Below are 24200 nucleotides of genomic sequence, written 5' to 3'. Positions count from 1 at the left end.
TCCTTTGCAAATCTGCACCTTTTTATCATTGCTGTTTGCGTTTATTGTTTTGTGCTGCTGCATTGCCTCGTCCCTTAGTTTAGCATCTGAGCTCAGTAGATTTAAGTTAGCTTAAGAGAGGGTAGCCTATAAGATAATGAGTAGCGATTAATTGGAAGAAATGCATTGAGAAGCCGCAAGAAACAGATAGGGCCAAAATGAGTATTGTACAATGAGCCATATTTATTTTGAAAGAATTATGGTTGGAATACAGAAAAGAGGTACAGATAGGACTTTTGGAAATAATGAGGAACGAAGGGAGATCTCCAAGAACAAAAAAAGTTTTGTTTGCAACATACTGCAGTAAAAGAAACCCTGTCCTTTCCTTGTGTTATCCCACTATGTGTTTGTGTTCCCTTGTGTATTTGTGTACTTCCTGTCTTTAGTTGTTTATCTGATAAGACCTATGTTGTAGAATTTTTCTAATACCATGTTATTTACTTTGTAAAGATGTTTATACAGTATTTGTTCTGTTTTGTCTTAATGCTCATGTGGAAGTTGATATTCCAAAAGTTATTCTGATCTTTATGTATGTACTTATGTCATTATTTTTGTAACACTGATGTATTTGTTTATTTCTATTCTTTTGTAAAGCCCCTATTACTACGAATGTTATCTCTACTATTATGTTTTAATGATGTTTTCTGTACCCTTGTAATTGTATTCTTATGTTATAAAATTGTAATTGACACCAGGTCATCAAATTAAGTAACTTGTAAGTTACATTTCACTGCACACGTTTCTGTTGGTCATAGTATATGGACAATATGTGAGAAGTAGGGAGTGATAGTGTTTGCATGTGATTTAATGATTCAGCAAGGGACTGGATAACAGCATTGCTGGTTCTGAGGACAATTCCAAAAACTTTGTGAGTGCACAAGTGGTGGTTATGGACTTGCTACATTATCCGCAAGACTCTTCGATGGTGATTGTGCAGCTGCACAGTCACAACAGATGGTTGCTGGCCATCTCTACAAGGACTACAGTGGGTCTGCACCTCTGGTGGCCCACCAATACCATTATTTCTACAAGGACTACAGTGGGTCTACATCTTTGATGATCCATCAATACCATTATTTCTACAAGGACTGCAGTGGGTCTGCGCCTCTGGTGGCCCACCAATACCATAATCTCTACCAGGACTACAGTGGGTCTGCTCTGTGATGACCTACCAAACGATATTCTTCAAAACTTCGATAGACTACGCTGTGGGTTTGCTCTGTTGTGGCCCATTACCTGTCAGCATGTCAAGAGTCAGCACTGTCTTTCCATTGGAAGGACAACGATACTTCTTCAAGACTGCAGGGAAATCCACTACTTCCGTGTGCATTTTCTTTTACTGCTCAGACTTTGAGAAAAACACTGCAATGTGATGAATGATCAAGACTGTCTTTATGGACTGTGAGAAAATTTTAGCTTTTGACCAACATTGTATCAATAAGTGTGTGCATTTGATTTCTTAGTTATTGTAATTATGAAAAAATTTTTCAAATCTGTATTGGGCACTGCCCAACCCAATTTGTAAAATTTTTTGTGGGGAGCATGGGGGCTATGTAAGTAGGCTGTTTAGGTTTTTTTATTGATAACGCCACCTCAGTATGAAAATCACCGGCTGTGCCGTGTGCAGTCTGTGGCTGCTTTGCATTGTTGTAATACTCAACCATTGTAGTGTTAGGCAGCTGGCGGTGAACAGCGCGTAGCGCTGGGCAGTTGGAGGTGAGCCGCCAGCAGTGGTGGATGTGGGGAGAGAGATGGCGGAGTTTTGTAATTTGTCATGATATCAAGGTAAATACATTGTTTGTTCTCTATTAATATCTTTCATTTGCTAACTATCCCTATCAGTAGTTAGTGCCTTCCATAGTTTGAATCTTTTATTTAGCTGGCAGTAGTGGCGCTTGCTGTATTGCAGTAGTGGGAGTAACCAAGATTTTTGTGAGGTAAGTGATTTCTGAAAAGTACAGGTTAATGTTAGTCAGGGCCATTCTCTTGTAGAGAATTTTGAAAGTCAGATTGCGTTGCGTTAACAAAATATTGTGTGTGGAAAGTCAGATTGCGTTGCGCTAAAAAAAATATTGTGTGTCAGGTTAAGCACAGTTATGTATAATGTTCCAAAGGGGACGTTTCACATGGACAGACGGTAGTTACTGTTATTCTGAAGAAGGTTGGGTTATCCCGACTGAAACCTAGGTAAATTCTAGGTAAACGGTGCAACTGAGGCTGTTAATTATTAAAATTAAAATTAATAAGTCAGAAACACATAAGAAACTAAACCACTACGAGAAAATGCTTAAGCGATCAAAGTGTTATTCTTAAGTAGGGAGCGAAAGATTATCTAACGTTTACAAACCAGACGGCAGTTATAATAGTTGAAAGAGACAGACAGACTCGTAGCCCGACCATCAAACTGTAGATAGTAAATGGTACAGGAAACTGCGGAGAAATTGAGAAAATAAAGTTCAGGGACATGAAGTAATTACTTAAAGATTTTCCGATGAACGTGCAGCTGATAGTGTATTGAAAAGAAGTTATAAGGTGAATTTAATAGAATTAGAAACAGCAAAAGGGATGTAGGCGAATTAAGTCAGATGATACTTAGGAGACTAGATTGGGAAATGAGATACAGAAAGAAATAGTGGAATATAAATGTAACTGTAGGGAAGTTTTTCCTGTAGCAATCTATACAGTAGTGAACTGTGGACGCGACACAAGAAGTTATTAGAACTTTTGATACGTGTTGCAACAGAAGAATGAAGAAGACGGTTAGATGAGAACTGAATTGAAAAGAGCATAAGAGCTTTACATCTGGACAGAAAGGGAACAGTTAATTTGGTAATGGAGTAAGTGTGTGATTTTTTTTTTTTTGGGGGGGGGGGGGAGACTGTAGAGGGACACCGGGGGTTGACTACATTCAACAGATCCAAATGGATATAAGCTACAGTTCGTATCTAGAGAGGAAGAGACTGGCACAAAATAGACTGAGGCGTCTTGTCACGGTCCGTGCGTCTTTCCCCGTCGGAGGTTCGATTCCTCCCTCGGGCATGGGTGTGTGTGTTGTCCTTAGTGTAAGTTAGTTTAAGTTAGATTAAGTAGTGTGTAAGCTGAGGGACCGATGACCTCAACAGTTTGGTCCCGTAAGACCTTACCGCAAATTTCAGAATAGACTAGCACGGAAAGCTGCATGTAACCAATTTTCAGGCCGAAAACTAAACAATAACTACTGCTCCTGCAGCTACAACGACTGGAGAGTAAACCTGACCCAGCACATACCACGAAACAAAAACAAGGTTTTGGTATGCTTGGTGTGTGTGTGTGTGTGTGTGTGTGTGTGTGTGTGTGTGTGTGTGTGTGTGCCTGCTCGCGTGCGCTCGAATATGAGTGTGTTTTTTAATCTAAGTAGATCTGGGAGTCTAGATTTGCAATAGATAGTAGCACAGTAGAATTTTAAATATTATTACGGAAAGTACATTACAGTCAACAGACTTTCAGAACGGTTTATTATAAGCTGCTATAAATTATTGCAGTCCTGGAAATAAGTGACTGTATCAGTAGTGGTTCGCGTGCTCATGGAACATTTTGTATGATTTAGTTTACACTTGACACTGAAGCTGTTGCAACTGTGCGTCCGCAGAATTTGAATCATAGTCATATGGACGCTTTACGCGAAATCACCTATATTGCGTATGCGTCAGTTATTTACACTTCCTCCAGAAAATGATGCATCAGAGAGGGAAGCTCATATTTCAATCTTCGAAATGAGTTTTGCGAAGGCAAATGAAACGAAGCATACAAAGTGCACCATTGCGAGAGACAATCAAAGCGCCAATTTGTCAGCGTAATCGTATAGTAAACTACATTTGAGTGACCTTGAGGAATAACAGAAAAGCCGGCCGTGGTGGCCGAGCGGTTCTAGGCGCTTGAGTCCGGAGCCGCGCTGCTGCTACGGTCGCAGGTTCGAATCCTGCCTTGGGCATGGATGTTTGTGATGTCCTTATGTTTAAGTAGTTCTAAGTCTAGGGGACTGATGACCTCTGATGTTAAGTCCCATAGTGCTCAGAGCCATTTGAAGCCAATAACAGAAAATTCGAAAGCACGTCCTCCTAGGAACGTCACAGAAAAGCGGCAAGTGATCCGAAATTCTTGATTGGGACCCATCTGTAACTAGCGGAAATTACGAGATAGGTTAAAGCAACCACATCCGACTATCTATGTAGAACATCGGGCCTAATCTAGTGGAATATAAATAATGTGGAGAGTAAATTTAAAATGATGTACCACAACACACACATAGAAAAATTAGTCGCCTCTTCAATAAGGTATGAATTTCTACATGACACACTTCAAGACTGATTTACAAATTTGAGTGAAATACCCACTTATCTTAATTACCTTGTATTTTTGAGCTGAAAGAGAACGAAACACACAGAGATCGCTGCACAGACAATGTGACAGAACGTATGTCAGAAATGTTAGACATCTGTAAGATCTGTTCCAAGGTACGGCAGCCAAACAAATTTTGCTCGGAGCTGGAATGAAAGCAACTACGAGGAGGCCAACATCAGTCTCGGGAATGTAGCAGCGGTTGTGCTAATATGGAGAAATAAATAAAGGACAGAAGATTGTGAAAATTTCTGTGATTGGACGATGTAATAGAGTTGATCAGTGGAAACATTGTAGGAGATTTGAAACGGTTTAAAATCGTGTGTACATCTTCGATAACCGGGTTACTAGCGAGGATTAAATTTTCATCTAAACTTTAGTGAAGTTCACTAGTATTCCAACACTATATAAGTAATGCTAGAGGAGTATTCTGAGTGTAGTAAGTGCGGCGAGGAGTGACAAACACATTCAACATCAACATAAAAACAGCGTCGAGCATATCAGATTGTTTTATCGTCGTTCCAGACTCCCTTCCGCTCCTTTTTTTAAAAAAAACCTACCCATTTATTTCATCAGAAGCAAAAAAGAGAAGTACCAGACACGAATAGTTTCGCGAAGGAGAGGGCCATTTGTTTACCTGCTTTTATGAGGAACAGAAGCTCCCAGTAGGATGCCGGAGGTGCCAGGAGATTAAACAAAATGAGGGATTCAGAATCGATTTCGTGCTGATGGCGACAAGGAATGTCTACGGGGCGCGTCATAACAAAGTGTATCGCGAACGAAAGGAGGTGGATAAGGAGGGAGGGATTTGTGTCGGCGAAAAGAAAGGAAGAACACAGTACGCTGCTGCTGGCAAAATGTGCAGAAGCCGACTGCGCTGCAAAAGGACCGCCGGCAGCCGGGCGGAAAGGAGCAAAAAGTGAGAGAATGAGAGAGCGGGAGGCGAAAAATAAAAGGGGTGATTGTGCCAGGGAGGGGAAGAGGGACGCTGGAGGTTGGTTGGGTGGGGGGGGGGAGGGGAGGAGGCGAACAGACACCTCGCTCTTGTCCGGCGGCAGGAGCACAAAGGACGGGGTATTTATGTGGACCGGCGGTCCGTTCTTCAGGCGTACAGCCCTGCTACGACCTAAGTAAAATGTCTCACGTGATCCAGCAACGCAGAGGGCCCGGGGTTCGATTACGGAATCGCTGACCAGTCTGTGAGGGGCGCCTGGTCAGATTAAAAGCGTACTTCAAAACGTCTGAGAGATCGCTGTGTGCTCATAGGCATTCTCATTACCTCTGTTCGTTAGGGACATGTAAGCATTACATGGCAATTTGTTGTTTTTACTGTTTATCCTCTTTCTACATTGATGAATATTCAATAGCCCTTTTTCGTTTGGAATTCTTAAAACTTGGTTTTCTTCATGCGCCTCTACCGCTTTCTTCCTGGGAACTATAAAAATCAATATACATTCATTATTTTACATTTCTGCTGTCGGTTCCTACGCCGCTGAAACCAGTTGTGATTTATGTTCACATAATTTCCAGCTTCATTACCACCGACTAAACGTACGCTTCAGTTGCATCCAAAGCATCTACAGTGACGATTTTTCGAGACTGACATGTATTTGTGCTTTCCTGGATCTGCTCCTGAGTTTCTGATACATTTCATTAGATTTTTGTATCTGGTTGCATCTTCGAATGCTTACGGTTTCACATAGCAATAGTGCAGACGTGGGAGTCTGGTGTTTTTTCTCGCCTGAATACCAGAAATATTTCATTAATATGTGATATATTGTCCGCAGCTCGTGGTCTCACGGTAGCGTTCTCGCTTCCCGAGCACGGTGTCCCGGGTTCGATTCCCGGCGGGGTCAGGGATTTTCACCTGCCTCGAGATGACTGGGTCTTGTCGTGTCGTCTTCATCGTCATCATTCATTCATTCCCATTACGGTCGGAGGAAGGCAATGGCAAACCACCTCCACTAGGACCTTGCCTAGTACAGCGGTGTGGGTATCGCGCATCGTCCCCTACGCTCCTCGGAGTATGGGACTTCATCATGATGTGATATATCCAGTCAAACGTCTCATCTGCTGTAGTATTTCACAATATAAAACACTCTGGATAAGTATCAGATAACTATTTCTTTTGCACATTTTCTTCAATTCAGGAAGAATGTATCGAATCTCCCAATATATGATCTGTTATCTCGTAAATCTTGCAGGCACTGACCGTGACGGATTGTTGCATATCATTTATGTATCTGTTTTTATCATTATTATTATTATTCTCTCGTATAAGTGAACATAAAGGAAACAGTGTGAGTGGTGACAAGTGTGCGTGTGTATCTGCGTAATAGAGTTCTCAAAATTCTGTAAGTACAATACTTTGTTTTTTATATTTCACAGTATTGACTGAACAAAAAAGTCACTAACGACAAATTCAGACATCTTTGTCGTGCAGTGAAGTTGCCAAAACAATGTAGACGCTCATATAAAATAAACGTAATATTTACTGTAAAACAAACGTAATATTTACTGTGTATAAGATACTTCAGAATGTGAATCGTTTGACGAAGTTCGTCATGTACAATATCTCTTAAGGCTAGCTAAACATAAACTACGTGTGTCATCAGTAAAATAATATTTTCATCGCTGATATATATCCATTGTCTTTGTAACGAGAGGCATTTAACTGCCCTTTCAAAAAAAAGCGTGTTACAATATAACAATGACCTAACGATCATCGCTATAAAAATCATTATATCTGTAGCTATAAGCTTTCTCTCTTAGTTCAAAGTAAGAAAACCACAAAACTGAGGATTATTATCGCATAGTGTCATCCGACACGAAAGCTTGTCAAATAAATTCAGGAATGTGCTTAAGGGGTTTCCGGCAACTTTAAAGCTTATTTTCTGCAGAATTGTATCATGACTCCATTTTACTCATTACTGCGGGACAGGACTTGGTTTGAACTCGCAATTCGCGGGTGCATAATCACAGGCAAACCGTTATTGTTAAAAATAAATAAATTCAAATAGCCCCTCGTAGCGGGTTCTCTAAAAAAGCTAATGTTGAATTCACTACGATGGATTGTAACTTCCTCAGTAATGGATAAAACTAAAAATTAATTCTTTCTATTGCTGCTTCTCGTTACAGGTCGTTTCTTTCAGTCCTCTTGTTTCTCAAAGACTCTTGATACTCCACGATCTATCACGAAGATCCAAAAATTTCAGTCTTCCCTTTTTCAACAGGTTTCCCTACATTTCATATATTTCGTGAGTACATCTTAATAATTAAATTTTCTTTATCCAAACTGGAGTCCAATGTTTCCCTTCCAATGTTTCAAATGTATGTAATCTATAATTCGGTGCTAACCACCTGATTACCAAGAAAACACGATAATTTCGTAACCACATTATATCTGCATTTTCACATCAGAACTTTTACCTTTAAAAGTCGATCGCTACACCAGGAGCACCTTCCGTTTTCTTGATCCTTTTAACTAGAGGGAAGTCTCTAAACTATTGTTTTGACATTAACACTTTCGAAAATGGTAAGGCGACCGCTCGCGATAAGCGGTAGATCCGGGTTCGAGTCCCGGTCTGGCACAAATTTTCATTGTCGTCATTCCATTCTACAGCCGATAGTAGTCATTATTCGCAATTGCGAATTCATCTGATGTGTTTCGTAACGGCTGTGGTCGCCGCAGTGCATCGTCATCAGAATAACACAGGCACTGCAATACACTTACGGTGTTATTAACGGTCATTTAACACTTCAGATTAAATTTCGTTTTCTGAGAATGTGGTATCTTTCAGTGTTTGTGTAAAATACTCAGAAAATATGGGGGGGTGAATTGAAAAATCATCTGCAAATCCTTGGCCGCTTCAGACAACGCATAATTCCTTCCTACCAGCGGATAGGTTGCACCCTACTGCATTGCCTGGTCTAGAAGAAGACAGACATCAGCCAGCTGTTGATCATTTCAGTAAACTAGCGATTATACATTCGCTTCAAACAATAATAACTACTATTACAAGCTTCTCCACGTCTAGATGATGCTGATCACGCAGTAATTGTTCAGTTAATAAAAACCCACTCCAGTTGCACTTTTATTAATTCGAAGTAATTACTTTCGGCGTTTATTTGAAAAACAGGTAATTGTAATTCTGAAACACATCAGAATATAACTCTGTTAAGCTGAAGCAAGTTAACAGTTTTGCTGATTGCACGTTACTATAATTACGACACACTCATTTTTCTCATAACGTCATTGGACACAAAACTTTTTAAATCACCTTTGCTTTTTTATCGTTTTCTATTATCATTTTATATGAAAAACGTGCAATGTAATCTTGAAACGCATCATAGGATTCTTTTCAAGCTAAGCCACGTCAACAGTTTTAAAGCGTCGGATTTTATAGTTTTTGTAACTATGATACACCCATTTTTTCATGATTTTTTTTTAAATATACTTAACTCTACAGTTTGACGTTGCTTCTCTAAAGCATAATATAAGTTGTATATTATTTTTGTGCATGTACTGTACATATATAAGAATTATCTCTCGTCTACTATAAAAACAAAAATATCTATATGCCCCTCATTTTATGTATTACCATTTGGCAGTTTCAGACACACTTGATAATGGCCAAATATATAGACCGAAACCGGTCGCGTGGCTTAATAAAGCTCTAAAAAAAAAAAAAAATTGGTGTGGCTTTTCATTAGCTGCATAACAGTTGCAAAATCAGCATCAGTCAGACACATGGAGAAACTAGTGACTGGACTGCCCAGCCAGGAAAGAAGAGTATTTCACCTTCAGTAAACTGCCCACGTAAAATTTAGCAAAACTTTTTAAAGCTACATATAACATTAGGATAAAAGCAGGCTCTAATGCAGCTCGCTTAGCAAAGCGAAAATGTGAAATAATCTGGATAAAAAATTAAATCAGAGATTTTTTATAAGAAAAATGAGTTCTTAAATTTAAGTTTGCACATTCACTGAATGGTACGTACTTTCTAACTTCTTTACAATCTGATCATGTGTTCGAATACGTAAAACTGGGAGTGCTTGGAAAGCAAAGCGAACGCCTTGGCACAAAAGAACTAGACAGACTTCTGCATCTCAAAAACAGGCTGCAAATACGAGGAAGGATGAAAGCCAAAACAACTATGAACTTTACTATAACACAACATGACAATTACATTCTCTAAGAATGAACATACGCTTTTAAATAAAGATTTAAAATCCTGCCCTCACTCCATAGTGGGAAAGGAACAGATCAGAAACTTATTATGTCATGCCAAAACAGCAACTGAATCTATAAAAGTAAATAAAACAGAACAAGCGAGACTAATCATAGAGGACAGCAAAATTCTAAGTGAAACTGTAAACTAACCTACAACTAACGATTTTTTCTGTACGTTGAAACATTAATCAGGAAGTAAAACATCATAACGCTTTGATCAGCAAAGCAGATAAGGCGAACACTCGGTTATTACATACATTCACAACCATACTGAGAAAGCTGAAAAATTCTTCTCGGAAAACAATATTACAGAAATAAATAATAACCCAACAAATAAACTTCATACAGAGATCAGGAAAGCTAAAGACATCCGCTGTTTTCTATTTAACGATGAAAGAAAAGAAGACAGTTTGAAAATAATAAAGAAGACATTTGCTAGGTTTGTAGATTAAAACACACAAGAACAATGCTCCTCGACAAATAGTTAATGTTGTAGACAAACTTAGCTACTTACTCGAGAAAAAATTCAAGAAACTACTAAAAGTTCATTATACCTCCCAAAACAATTTCTTGTAAAAAAGATGGATTAGCTATGAGATCTCCGTTTGGAAATGTTATCACTTGGACAATGAATTCTCCACAGATCACCCTGAAATTAAGGCTTGTATATGGTACTACAAATGTTATGTTCACGACATTCTCGTCTTATTTCTAGGCTCACAACAAGAAATTGACCAATTCGCAAATGCACTTAGTCTAATGGACAATAAGATTACTTTTGAGCATAATCAGGATAACAATATTAATTTCTTAGGTCTTTCTATCGCCATGTGTTAACACACAAATGTTTTGGTTTTATCTTAATCCTATATCTTCCGACATATTTCCAGCCGCATCGTGACATCCCGCTCAGTATGAAAGCCCTTTTCTTTGCTTGGCGATAAACAGAATGTTTAAATTGTCGCTACAAGCTAAGGAAGTTGAGAATGAACTTGGCTGGTCGCGAAATATAGCACAGGATAACGGCAGTAAGTAATATCATCGTCGTTGATGTAATTTACAATATGACGAAATCTAAAAAGAATCAGTTTTGATACTTACTACATAAAATTAGCCTTTTAAAAAATATATTACACAAATCCCATACGAACCACAACCGTCACTTTCACACCTTTCAATACACGACATTAACATTACACATGACGCACACCAAAGCATGACATACAAGAAATTTCAGAATGCGGTGTAAGGAACACGTGGCATTAAAAAGGAAAAACATCGGTGACAAATCCACAATCGGTGTTCACCTTGTGTAAGATAGTCACAAGGCACACATGATCGAAAGTAACCTTTTAATCCTTCGTAAAATGAAGAAGGGTTACTTTATGGGCATTTAAGAAGAGACAGAAACTTAGGCTTACCTGATAAAAGCCAAGGAACAGAAGCTTGACGCACAATGCACATTTACGAGCACCAAATTCTTGGATATCATCCGCCCCGTTATTGACATATTCTTTCAAAGAGTCTCCGCAAGTTCCCAGCTGTAGCTAGTTGTTTGTAAACATACTTTTGTAAGCAGTCGAAGATGCGTCCAAGCTATGCTGCTCAGAACTCTAGATACTATACTAGTCGACAGTTCCCAGTGGTTCAGACTTCACTCGTTAGAAGTCGTACCTTCACGCTCGACTTGGACACCTCGTTCGTTGCATCTGTTTTAAACTTTAATTAATTCCAAATAATCACTCTCAATTTTTATTCGAAAAACATGCAATTGTAATTCTTAAACACATCACAATATAACTTTTTTAAGCTGAAGCCGGTTAACAGATTGTAACCTCCGCACAGAAAATTAATAGTGACAGTGGATCATGAACCAAGTCTAAACTCCCCACAAAAATAATAACTAAATAAATTTGTTAATATTGTAACCTCAGAACAAAATTGGTTTTAATGTAACCTCTGTACAAAATTGGCTCCCATTTATAATCTGTGTGCAAAAATACATTCACATTTAATGTAACCTCAAAATTCAATTCGTAAATCCAGAAATAATAATAAAAAAATTAGTAACCTGGTAAATTTTATGAGGACAGCAGCGCTGCCCTTCGGCCCTGTATTCTGAATAAAAAAAGCAAAAATTCTTACCTCAATAAAAAAACTGCAAATGTATCCGCTCTTATGTAGAAATTTTTTGACACAGCTTCGTGCAATGCTGGCGTATATTTTTTTTTTTTTATTCTTGGAAGGAATGATCATGCATTGGAAATATTCTTTAAATTGAAATGAACGCTTTTCTTTAAAAAAGTTATTTTATATTGTGTTGTTGTTGTGGTCTTCAGTCCTGAGACTGGTTTGATGCAGCTCTCCATACCACTCTATCCTGTGCAAGCCTCTTCATGTCCCAGTACCTACTGCAACCTACATCCTTCTGAATCTGCTTAGTGTATTGATCTCTTGGTCTCCCGCTACGATTTTTACCCTCCACGCTGCCCTCCAATGCTAAATTTGTGATCCCTTGATGCCTCAAAACATGTCCTACCAACCGATCCCTTCTTCTAGTCAAGTTGTGCCACAAACTTCTCTTCTCCCCAATCCTATTCAATACCTCCTCATTAGTTTCGTGATCTACACACCTTATCTTCAGCATTCTTCTGTAGCACCACATTTCGAAAGCTTCTATTCTCTTCTTGTCCAAACTATTTATCGTCCATGTTTCACTTCCATACATGGCTACACTCCATACAAATACTTTCAGAAACGACTTCCTGACAATTAAATCTTTACTCGATGTTAACAAATTTCTCTTCTTCAGAAACGATTTCCTTGCCATTGCCATCTACATTTTATATCCTCTCTACTACGACCATCATCAGTTATTTTACTCCCTAAATAGCAAAACACCTTTACTACTTTAAGTGTCTCATTTCCTAATCTAATCCCCTCAGCATCACCCGATTTAATTTGACTACATTCCATTATCCTCGTTTTGCTTTTGTTGATGTTCATCTTATTTCCTCCTTTCAAGACACTGTCCATTCCGTTCAACTGCTCTTCCAAGTCCTTTGCTGTCTCTGACAGAATTACAATGTCATCGGCCAACCTCAAAGTTTTTACTTCTTCTCCATGAATTTTAATACCTAATCCGAATTTTTCTTTTGTTTCCTTTACTGCTTGCTCAATATACAGATTGAATAACATCGGGGAGAGGCTACAACCCTGTCTCACACCATTCCCAAACACTGCTTCCCTTTCATGCCCCTCCACTCTTATAACTGCCATCTGGTTTCTGTACAAATTGCAAATAACCTTTCGCTCCTTGTATTTTACCCCTGCCACCTTCAGAATTTGAAAGAGGATATTCCAGTTAACGTTGTCAAAAGCTTTCTCTAAGTCTACAAATGCTAGAAACGTAGGTTTGCCTTATCTTAATCTTTCTTCTAAGATAAGTCGTAAGGTTAGTATTGCCTCACGTGTTCCAACATTTCTACGGAATCCAAACTGATCTTCCCCGAGGTCCGCTTCTACCAGTTTTTCCATTCGTCTGTAAAGAATTCGCGTTAGTATTTTGCAGCTGTGACTTATTAAACTGATAGTTCGGTAATTTTCACATCTGCCAACACCTGCTTTCTTTGGGATTGGAATTATTATATTCTTCTTGAAGTCTGTGGGTATTTCGCCTGTCTCATACATCTTGCTCACCAGATGGTAGAGTTTCGTCATGACTGGCTCTCCCAAGGCCATCAGTAGTTCTAATGGAATGTTGTCTACTCCCGGGGCCTTGTTTCGACTCAGGTCTTTCAGTGCTCTGTCAAACTCTTCACGCGGTATCTTATCTCCCATTGCATCTCCATCTACATCCTCTTCCATTTCCATAATATTAAGTACATCGCCCTTGTATAAACCCTCTATATACTCCTTCCACCTTTCTGCCTTCCCTTCTTTGCTTAGAACTGGGTTTCCATCTGAGCTCTTGATATTCATACAAGTGGTTCTCTTCTCTCCAAAGGTCTCTTTAATTTTCCTGTAGGCAGTATCTATCTTACCCCTAGTGAGACAAGCCTCTACATCCTTACATTTGTCCTCTAGCCATCCCTGCTTAGCCATTTTGCACTCCCTGTCGATCTCATTTTTGAGACGTTTGTATTCCTTTTTGCCTGCTTCATTTACTGCATTTTTATATTTTCTCCTTTCATCAATTAAATTCAATATTTCTTCTGTTACCCAAGGATTTCTATTAGCCCTCGTCTTTTTACCTACTTGATCCTCTGCTGCCTTCCCTACTTCATCCCTCAGAGCTACCCATTCTTCTTCTACTGTATTTCTTTCCCCCATTCCTGTCAATTGTTCCCTTATGCTCTCCCTGAAACTCTCTACAACCTCTGGTTCTTTCATTTTATCCAGGTCCCATCTCCTTAAATCCCCACCATTTTGCAGTTTCTTCAGTTTCAATCTGCAGTTCATAACCAATAGATTGTGGTCAGAATCCACATCTGCCCCTGGAATTGTCTTACAATTTAAAACCTGGTTCCTAAATCTCTGTCTTACCATTATATAATCTATCTGATACCTTTTAGTATCTCCAGGATTCTTCCAGGTATACAACCTTCTTTTATGATTCTTGAACCAAGTGTTAGCTATGATTAAGTTATGCTCTGTGCAAAATTCTACAAGGCGGCTTCCTCTTTCATTTCTTCCCCCCAATCCATATTCACCTACTATGTTTCCTTCTCTCCCTTTTCCTACTGACGAATTCCAGTCACCCATGACTATTAAATTTTCGTCTCCCTTCACTACCTGAATAATTTCTTTTATCTCGTCATACATTTCATCAATTTCTTCATCATCTGCAGAGCTAGTAGGCATATAAACCTGTACTACTGTAGTAGGCGTGGGCTTTGTGCCTATCTTGGCCAAAATAATGCGTTCACTATGCTGTTTGTAGTAGCTAACCCGCACTCCTATTTTTTTATTCATTATTAAACCTACTCCTGCATTACCCCTATTTGATTTTGTATTTATAATCCTGTAACCACCTGACCAAAAGTCTTGTTCCTCCTGCCACCGAAGTTCACTAATTCCCACTATATCTAACTTTAACCTATCCATTTCCCTTTTTAAATTTTCTAACCCACCTGCCCGATTAAGGGATCTGACATTCCACGCTACGATCCGTAGAATGCCAGTTTTCTTTCTCCTGATAACGACGTTCTCTTGAGTAGTCCCCGCCCGGAGATCCGAATGGGGGACTATTTTACCTCCGGAATATTTTACCCAAGAGGACGCCATCATCATTTAATCATACAGTAAAGCTGCATGTCCTCGGGAAAAATTTTTACAATATAAAGTCCTAATTTTTCCCGAGGACTTTATATTGTAAAAATTATTATTGGGGCATTTTTTGGAACAAATTAAATGACAATTAACATACATTATTAGATACGCGCAAGGCTGCTTCTTAACCTTCTACAATAATACCCATGCTGCAGAGTCCTGACCAGAGTCCCGAGCAGAGCAGACAGCCGACACGCGCCGACTCCCGCCGACCCACGCATACTACTCAAGACTACTGTCGACTCGCGCAGACAAGCGCAGACTAGCGACAAGCAACAACTAACGACATACTACTCTCTGGTCAGAGACTCTGTCATGCCTCGCCCATCGCCGGCAAAGCATACGTCTTACATATGTCATGCCTCGCCCATCGCCGGCAAAGCATACGTCTTACAAGTTTTTCGGATTATACCTTTCTGAAATTACGACACGCTCATTTTCCTCGTGAAATAATTAGGCACAGAACTTTATTAAATCCACTTGACTTTTGCTGTTTTATCGTTTACAATTATCACTTTATTTGAAAAACATGCAATGTAACTTTGAAACACATCATATACCTCATTTTAAACTAAGCCATATGAGTTTTAAAGTATCTGATTGTATAGTTTTTATAATTACGACGAGTCAGTTTTTCTCATTACGTCATTGCGCGCGAAACTTTTTAAAATTCACATGAACTCTCCTGTTTTTATCATTTGACGTTGCTTCTCTAAAAAAGGGTGACCCAGAAATGTTGCGACAAACTTATAGAGGCCGTAGAGGTGACCGGAAACATCATCCAAAGACGCTATAATGCGTCGAAGCTACATAGGAGCTAGTGCCCACCACTAGGCCACACCTTCTACTGCAAAAGTGACTTTGTACGCTCACGGACCGTAGGCGGAACGTCTCGCAATGTTGTTTGTTATTCAAATATCGCGACTGATTGGCACTATTCACCAGTGGAAAAGATGAAGCTAGCCGCTGCGTAGAAAGGCCTTGTCTCCTTTGATTACCATATGCTGTTACCTTAGTGGATTACGGTCTCGGACACGAGTTTCCATCCCCATTTTACTTTTCTCCTGGAATTCTCTAAAATCTCCAATTTTTTCGGTAATATTTAATATTTCCAAAAACGTTCTGTGATAATAGGACGAACAGGCTCCAGTATATAAGTTAAATTTATTTATTTTTACATTACGTTGTCACATAAAACGTTATATTTAGTTATGCCATTTTGCAGTTACGTAACTATCAGGTCTGGCAATGTTATATGTGTGAGAAAAAAATGAAGTTTCACAGTTGATCGAAGTGCACTTTGATCTGTAGGTCCCCTCATTTCATATTTCGGAGAAAGGATAGGACACATAACGTCCAATATGTTCATGCGTAGTAAGGTATTGCGGCTTTCAAAACACTTTAGGATTGACGTGAATGAACAGGCCCAGGACGAAATACGGATGTCCGTAAAACTGACCGATAATCCAATCACAACTACAGAACTGAAATTATTACAAGTTACTGATGATCACTGTCATTGCAGTTAAGACTTCGAATGTTGTACGTTAGCAGCAAAGAGAGGCAACATGTCATAGAACTTCCTGCAAATATAGAACACAGATGTTGTTAAGAATTATTCTGTGCTTCAAAATTAATCATAAACGGAGTAGAAAATCACACAATGCGCACTGCATAACGACGAGTCTTTGCAATGCGTTATGCTGAAGTAAATCTAAGATATTGTGCTTGGTTTTTTCTTTGTAATTAACATTAATACGTAAATGGCAGTTCAATTCATTGGAAATAATAGCCAAACAGTTGCCAAATACTGGTTTATTTAACCTCGACGATGATTTCGACTGTTTTAAAACTGTCTTCTTCAGAAGGTACTGTATCACATATTACCTACTGTGTATCCGATGTTGGAGCTATTGACACCGTCTAGTACATGTGTCTGTCAACCACTTAATCACCATTTAAAATACTTGATTTAAATGTAGTAGCTTTCTACTGTAGGGCTTTGTCTTAAAACTTTTTAGAGTGCCTAACATTTGACAAGGGGGCCAACACTGTTGGTATTTTAAAAAAACTTTAAGATAAAGCGCTACAGGACATATATACTACTTCTAAATCGCGATTAAGTGGATGACATGCACATTAAAACGTCCCCTTAGAAAAATTATGTATGACAGTGCTGGTAAACCTCTTACGTTATTTGATTTTCAGACACCTGAGCAAAACTGAACGTACTCAGACATTTTTCTCTTTACTTATTCTGATCATCACTAAACTGACACACATTATTTTTAGCGCTACGCAATCTGACTTTCAATAATCCCTACAGAAGAATGGCTCTGGCTAACAATAACCTATACCTTTCATTAATCACTTACCTCACAAAAATTTTCGTTACTCGAACTACTGCAATACAGCGAGCGCCAATACTACGAGCTAAAAAAAAGATTCTAACTACTGAAGGCACTAACAACTGATAGGCATAGTTAGCAGATGAAAGTTTTTGATAGAGAATAAATAATGTATTTACCTTAATAATGTTCAAAAGTCATCATATATATATATATATATATATATATATGATGACTTATATATATATATATATATATATATATATGTATGTATGTATGTATATATATGATGACTTTTGAACATTATTAAGGTAAATACATTATTTATTCTCTATCAAAAACTTTCATCTGCTAACTATGCCTATCAGTTGTTAGTGCCTTCAGTAGTTAGAATCTTTTTTTTAGCTCGTAGTATTGGCGCTCGCTGTATATATATATATATATACGTCCAGACCGTCCGCTCTCAAAACTCCGCCATCTCTCTCCCCACATCCACCACTGCTGGTGGCTCACCTCCAGCTGCACAACGCTACGCGCTGTTCACATCCAACTGCCAAACACTACAATAGCGAATATTCCAACAATGCCAATCAGTCACAGATTGCACACAGCACAGTCAGTGATTTTCATACAGAGCCCTGCGTGGCGTTACCAACATAAAAACTGAAGAGTCTACTTACAACATGTACTAGACAGTCGAAGACTCCCGCATCGGATATACGTAGATAATATGTTATTCTGCGCACGATACCTTCCAAAGAAGACAGTTTTAAAACTGCCAAAACCATGGTCAAGGTTTAATAAACCTGCATTTTGCAGCCGGTTGCTTATTATTTCCAATCCATTGAAGCTCTTGCGCAGCCATGTTTAAAATATTAAATAGTATATATAATTGCAGGAGGCATATGTTGTTAGCAATGGATTTTAAGTATTGTGAAAAGAACAGTAAATGTATTTCACTCGTGTTTATCGATTCGTGCAATCTATTAAAGAATTGTACACAGGCTGAACCAGAAGTCGACCTACAAAATTTCGGACGTTATTCAGGGATATTATTCAGGGATATTTTCTGAGAACTACCGTGGCGCTGTAAGCGTCACAGTATGCACGCCAACAGACGCTCTTCACACGGCTATTCCTCAGTTTGTGTCCGAGAGACCAACATGACTGTTTCCATGAAGGACCGCACGCTGGTAGTAAAGATCTTTTACAAGAACAGTGATTGGGCACCAGTAACCTTGAAGAAGTTTCAGACACTCAAGGGTATAAAAAAAGGCATTGGTCCGACGCCTGCTAAGGATCCGGAGAAAGATTTACGAAATTCGAAAAGACAGGTTCTTTTAAAGTACAATGTGGCAGAGGAAGGAAAGGAGTTGATCCGACGGTTGTCGAAGATGCGGCCACAGCATTGTATGAGAAGTCCAGCGGTGGTGTGCGAACATGCAGTGCACGGGGAAATGTCAGAACGTTGGATATTCCTGCGAGCACGGTGCATAAAATCCTACGAAACACCTTGTATTGCTATTCATACAAAAAACACCCATGTTCAGATGTTGCTTTCTGCTGACTGGCAGCAAGACAAACGTTCGCTCTGGAATTTCTTGTTTGCATAGAAGTGGACAATGAAGAGCCCTAGAACAGTCCGTGGACACACGAAGCCCATTTCCATCTCCAAGGACGCGTCACTACAATGAATTGATGAATGTGGGAAACGGGAAATCCGTATGCACATCAACCGGCACCGCTTTATCCTGCAAAAGTGACCGTGTGCTGCGGATTGACGACATCGCTTATCGTAGGGTCGTACTTTTTCGAGGAGATAAATCTTGCGGGTCCTGTTATCTGTACCGTCACGAATAAACGCTATGAGAGTCTTTTGCGCACCAACGTATTTCCAACCCTTCGACAAGATAACGCTCTTCAGCACATTGCACAGCCAGTGAAGTGGCTGCTGCAGAGAGATTTCGGAAATGCTAGAATTATCACCCGTCTTTTCCCTACAACCTGGCCGTCCAGATCACCTGATCTCAATCCATGTGACTTCTGTCAGTGAGATTATCTGAAACATGTTATGTTCGGTGCTCCTATTACGAATGTAACTGACTAGAAGGCACGCATTGCGCAGCGCATTCTGAACGTGGCCTCCGAGACACTCCGATCTGTTGTGGAACATGCTGATTCTCGATTTCAACTTGTGGCAGAAAACGATGGACAGCATACTGAACATCTCTTGCAGCAGTCTCAATATCTCAATAATTTTATTTTTACATGAAAGCCTGTACCTTAATCTACTTTTCTACACAATTTCCCTCAATATTGAGGCACTTGTGCCCGCATCTCGTGGTCGTGCGGTAGCGTTCTCGCTTCCCACGCCCGGGTTCCTGGGTTCGATTCCCGGCGGGGTCAGGGATTTTCTCTGCCTCGTGATGGCTGGGTGTTGTGTGATGTCCTTAGGTTAGTTAGGTTTAAGTAGTTCTAAGTTCTATGGGACTGATGCCCATAGATGTTAAGTCCCATAGTGCTCAGAGCCATTTGAACCATTTTTGAGGCACTTGTCATAGCGTTGTACCAGTTTTTGAATACCCTCCTCATAGAAGTCTACCGACTGACTTGTTAACCACTGGCATCACCACTGTTTTGATTTCGTCATCGTCTTGAAGACGCTGACCGCCCAGGTGTTTCTTCAAGTGCAGGAACAGATGGTTGTCACCGGGCGCAAGATCGGGGCTGTACGGAGGATGATCTGGAGTTTCCCATCGAAAAGATGTGATGAGATCTTTGGTCTGATTCACCACATGTGGACGGGCATTGTCTTGCAGCAAAACGATGCCCTTTCTCAACTTGCCACGTCTTTTGTTCTGATTTGAATTGAACGGCGCAGATTGTGCAATGTCTTACAGTAAGCTGCTGCGTTGATTGTCTCATTACGAGGCGACTACGAAGACGATGACGATGACGATGACGAAGTCAAAACAGTGGTGATGCAGTGGTTAACAAGTCAGGCGGCAGACTTCTATGAGGAGGGTATTCAAAAACTGGTACAACGTTATGACAAGTGCCTCAATATTGACGGAAATTATGTAGAAAAGTAGAGTCAAGGTACAGGCTTTCATGTAAATACTCGTATAAAATTATTGAGATATCATAGCACGTCTTTTTTTTCATTTCAGAACTGTACTTACTTAAAAAACACGCCTCTTGTAAACCGAAGTCATTTTGCTTCTTATCCAATTTTTCCTATCCGACGTGATAAGACCTTGCCGTGATGGATGGGTTTACACAACTGTTGACTGCCTAACTTGTGCAGTCACGCACATTGAACAGTACGGACGTTGTAATGTGCGACTCAAACCACAGCCGTCGTTGTGAGTCATCTGTCATCTGTAGCCGACCCCATTTACGTTAAGACGCTGACAGCGCCATCTGTTGATAACATTTCGTTTCCTTTTTTTTTCATGACATTTCTCCCTGCGTCAGTAACAGGCCGTTCACATTTGACGTCACTCTGAGCAGTGGTTCTCTTTCCCAACCTTAACTTTAATTATGGCCACCCTGTAATTGTGATTTACTCAGCTATGTATCACTTTAATGAACAACTAACTCTGCCGGGGGAATAAAACGAGACATAACCGAGCAGCACTGGATTCACCTTTGAGGCCGAAGAGCAAACTGGGCTTTACTGTGAATGGAACTAGTGTTTCTAAACGTGACGCACAGTCCATAAAGTCGACATTTGCAGTATTATGCTGATATTTTCTGTGCAGTACAGATATAAAGATAAGCGAGGGCAAGAAAACTAAGGATATACATTTACTCCGTAACGAGCCGCCGGAGACCTAGGGTCCCTTAACCAAAATCCTCAGTGGAGTTCGGGTTCACCCTGTGTAAGATCCGACACCCGCAAGCACGTTGCCTCTACTTCATATACTACAAAGTGAAAGTGATTAAATAAAAAAAATCCTTCATTAAGCGCGGTAACTCTATCGCAGATGACGTGAAACCGAAAGTGAAGAAATAAGAATTTTTTTCGAAAACTGAATCTAATGTCATTGATTTTTTTATGTATTTTAAAAGAATTAAAAACATAATTGACTGGTATAGACAGAAATTACGTACAGAAATAATTCTCAAAAATAATTCCATGCTACAGTTATAGTAGGTCATTTTCGTACGACTGCAACTTGTCCGAAGAGCCTGCGATTACCAAATAGCTTTTCTAATAAAAAGTGCCTGGCAAATACCAACATTCTCTTGAACTGTCGTCTGCTGATCATTTTTAGTTTTTGATAATGAGATATTTGTTTAAAAGATGTCTCTCTCTGACTTAGAAGTGTCGAAGAAGCTTTAGTAGTAAGACTTCAATGCAGCCAGCGGATATCCACAGGTTAAGACAGTGTCTATGACTTTCATCTAACTTGTGTCGCATGACGTTACACGACACTAACTACACTAACAAACAAGTATCTCTCGCTTAAAGGCTCTGAGCACTATGGGACTCAACTTCTGAGGTCATTAGTCCCCTAGAACTTAGAACTAGTTAAACCTAACTAACCTAAGGACATCACACACATCCATGCCCGAGGCAGGATTCGAACCTGCGACCGTAGCGGTCTCGCGGTTCCAGACTGCAGCGCCAGAACCGCACGGCCACTTCGGCCGGCTCTCGCTTAAAGTATATATATATAGTCACTAGTGTACCGGGTGGTTACAATTAAACTTTCCCTATTTAACACTTTACAACACTAACTACCATACGAGTAGCAAATTTGGTAGCGTCAGCGTCAAGGACATGGGGAAGAGAAATAGTGCAGAGTCAGTTCAACCGAAACCTTTTCAATGTGCTGCTACGGTATATCATACCATCACATACCGGTACCATTATTGCTGCAAAAGGTGCTCAATATGGTGCCCATCAGTGTCCAGAAGAGTCTGAAAGCGCAGGATTTCATTCTGCACAGCAGAACGAAGCATGTCCGTAGGTATGCAGACTGTCTCTCTTGGTATGCTGCGCTTCAGATCAGCACATGTGTGAATGTTCGCCTGGTCGACTCTGTCCTTCAGGTAGCCCCACAACCAGAAATCACAGGGAGTGAGATGAGGTGATCGTGTCGTTCAGGCATTTGGAAACGATTGGCTGGTAATTCGATCGTTTCCAAATGTGTTTCAGAGAAGCAGGTGAGCTTCACGAGTGATATGCGGTGGGCCCCATCTTGCACGAAAATTGTTGAGTTCAATGCATCTCTCTTTTGTAGGGCAGGTATGAGATGCTGGCGAAGCATATCGCAGTAACTCTGGCCAGTCACGCTACATGTCTTCCGTCTCTGAGCGCCAACCTGTTCAAAACAGAACAAGGGAACGATGAACGTAGCCATGAAGCCACGCATGCGGTGATACGTTCACCATACAGAGAAGCTTCATGCACAGTGACTGGAGGTGTTCACCTTACCCGTCAGAGAAAAATGACCTTCGTCTGTCCATCATAGGATGGTCCAGGGACAGCCCTCGTCAACTGCAATCCTTGCGAGAAAGTGGAGAGCGAAGACAACACGTCGTTGTTTGTCCTGTGGTGCAAGCCGCTGTACGATACGGATCTTGTACGGATATCATTTGAGAATGGTTCAAAGCACCTTCCGTACAGTGGGCGACGGGATGTTCAACTGTCGTGACACAGCACGCGCACTGCAAGAAAATCGGGAATTGCGCGCAGCGTTGTCTGCCATAGCACAACGATTTCATCAATCACCTGTGGTGCAACCGGTCGTCCGTCTCTTCCCGGAGCGACGCCCAGTTCTCCAATTGATTCAAACTTCATAATGCTCCGCACAGTAGGTGGAGAAAGAGGACCCTTCCGTAATCCATTCAGCCGGCGATATTCTCGATCTGTAGCTGCAGCATTAATGTTGTTTTGATCCTAGAACTTCACCAATAATGCCCTGCTCCTTTTGCCCAAGCTCACGTTGGCACGTCAACAAGTGCACTGCGACTGGTCAGGTGTGTGAGAATCACGGCACCTGTTGGCCATTGTTGGAACTGGACGGTGGCGCTGTGACGCATGGAAGTCGTGCACCCCATACTCTGGACATCAATGCCAGCAAGTCTGGTGTTCGTGCGGTAGTTATTTTCCGTGTTATAACGTGTTGCAGAGGGACAGTTTAATTGTAACTACTCGGTATATAATTACTAGTGCAGAACTGCTTACTCGTTTAGACAACATGAAGAACAAGAAGAATAAAGAAACAGTGGATATTCAATCAACAGTTTGATTTTGGAGGTAAAAGCGAACTACAAATGGTTGTTGTTGAAATTTCTCTTCTAATTATTGCCGCGAGGAGTTGCCGCGTGGTCTTTTGCGCCTTGCCACGGTTCGCGCGGCTGCCCCCGTCGGAGGTTAGAATCCTCCCACGGGCATGGGAGTGTGTGTTGTCCTTAGCGTAAGTTAGTTTAAGTTAAATTAAGAAGTGCGTAAGCCTAGGGACCGATGACCTCAGCAGTTTGGTCCCATAGGAACTTACCACAAACTTCCAAATTTTTCCTATATTATTGAATATAGAATTCATACACAGAAAATACCGTTAGGAAATCCTGTTGGATGGCGCATGATGACATTAATGGTCATAAAAGGCATTATAGTATCTAGATATCTAAATGAACGCAAGTGTCCAGAAGAAGTTCGAAAACAGTGAATACGGCCCACGAGTGTAAGCCAACTAAAACACATACCATCTAAACTCCGGAAACCTACAACGTGTAAGCCAAATAATTATAGAATGGAATTTCTCTGAAACAATAAAATAAATTATCATCATTTTAAACAATTAATAATGTAACAAACTCGTCGTAATCCACTAAAGGCAACGCCTTGTTGATGTAGT

Source organism: Schistocerca nitens, chromosome 9 (assembly GCF_023898315.1).
Source record: "Schistocerca nitens isolate TAMUIC-IGC-003100 chromosome 9, iqSchNite1.1, whole genome shotgun sequence".
NCBI classification, from domain to species: domain Eukaryota; kingdom Metazoa; phylum Arthropoda; class Insecta; order Orthoptera; family Acrididae; genus Schistocerca; species Schistocerca nitens.
Note: the sequence above shows the minus strand (reverse complement) of the source record.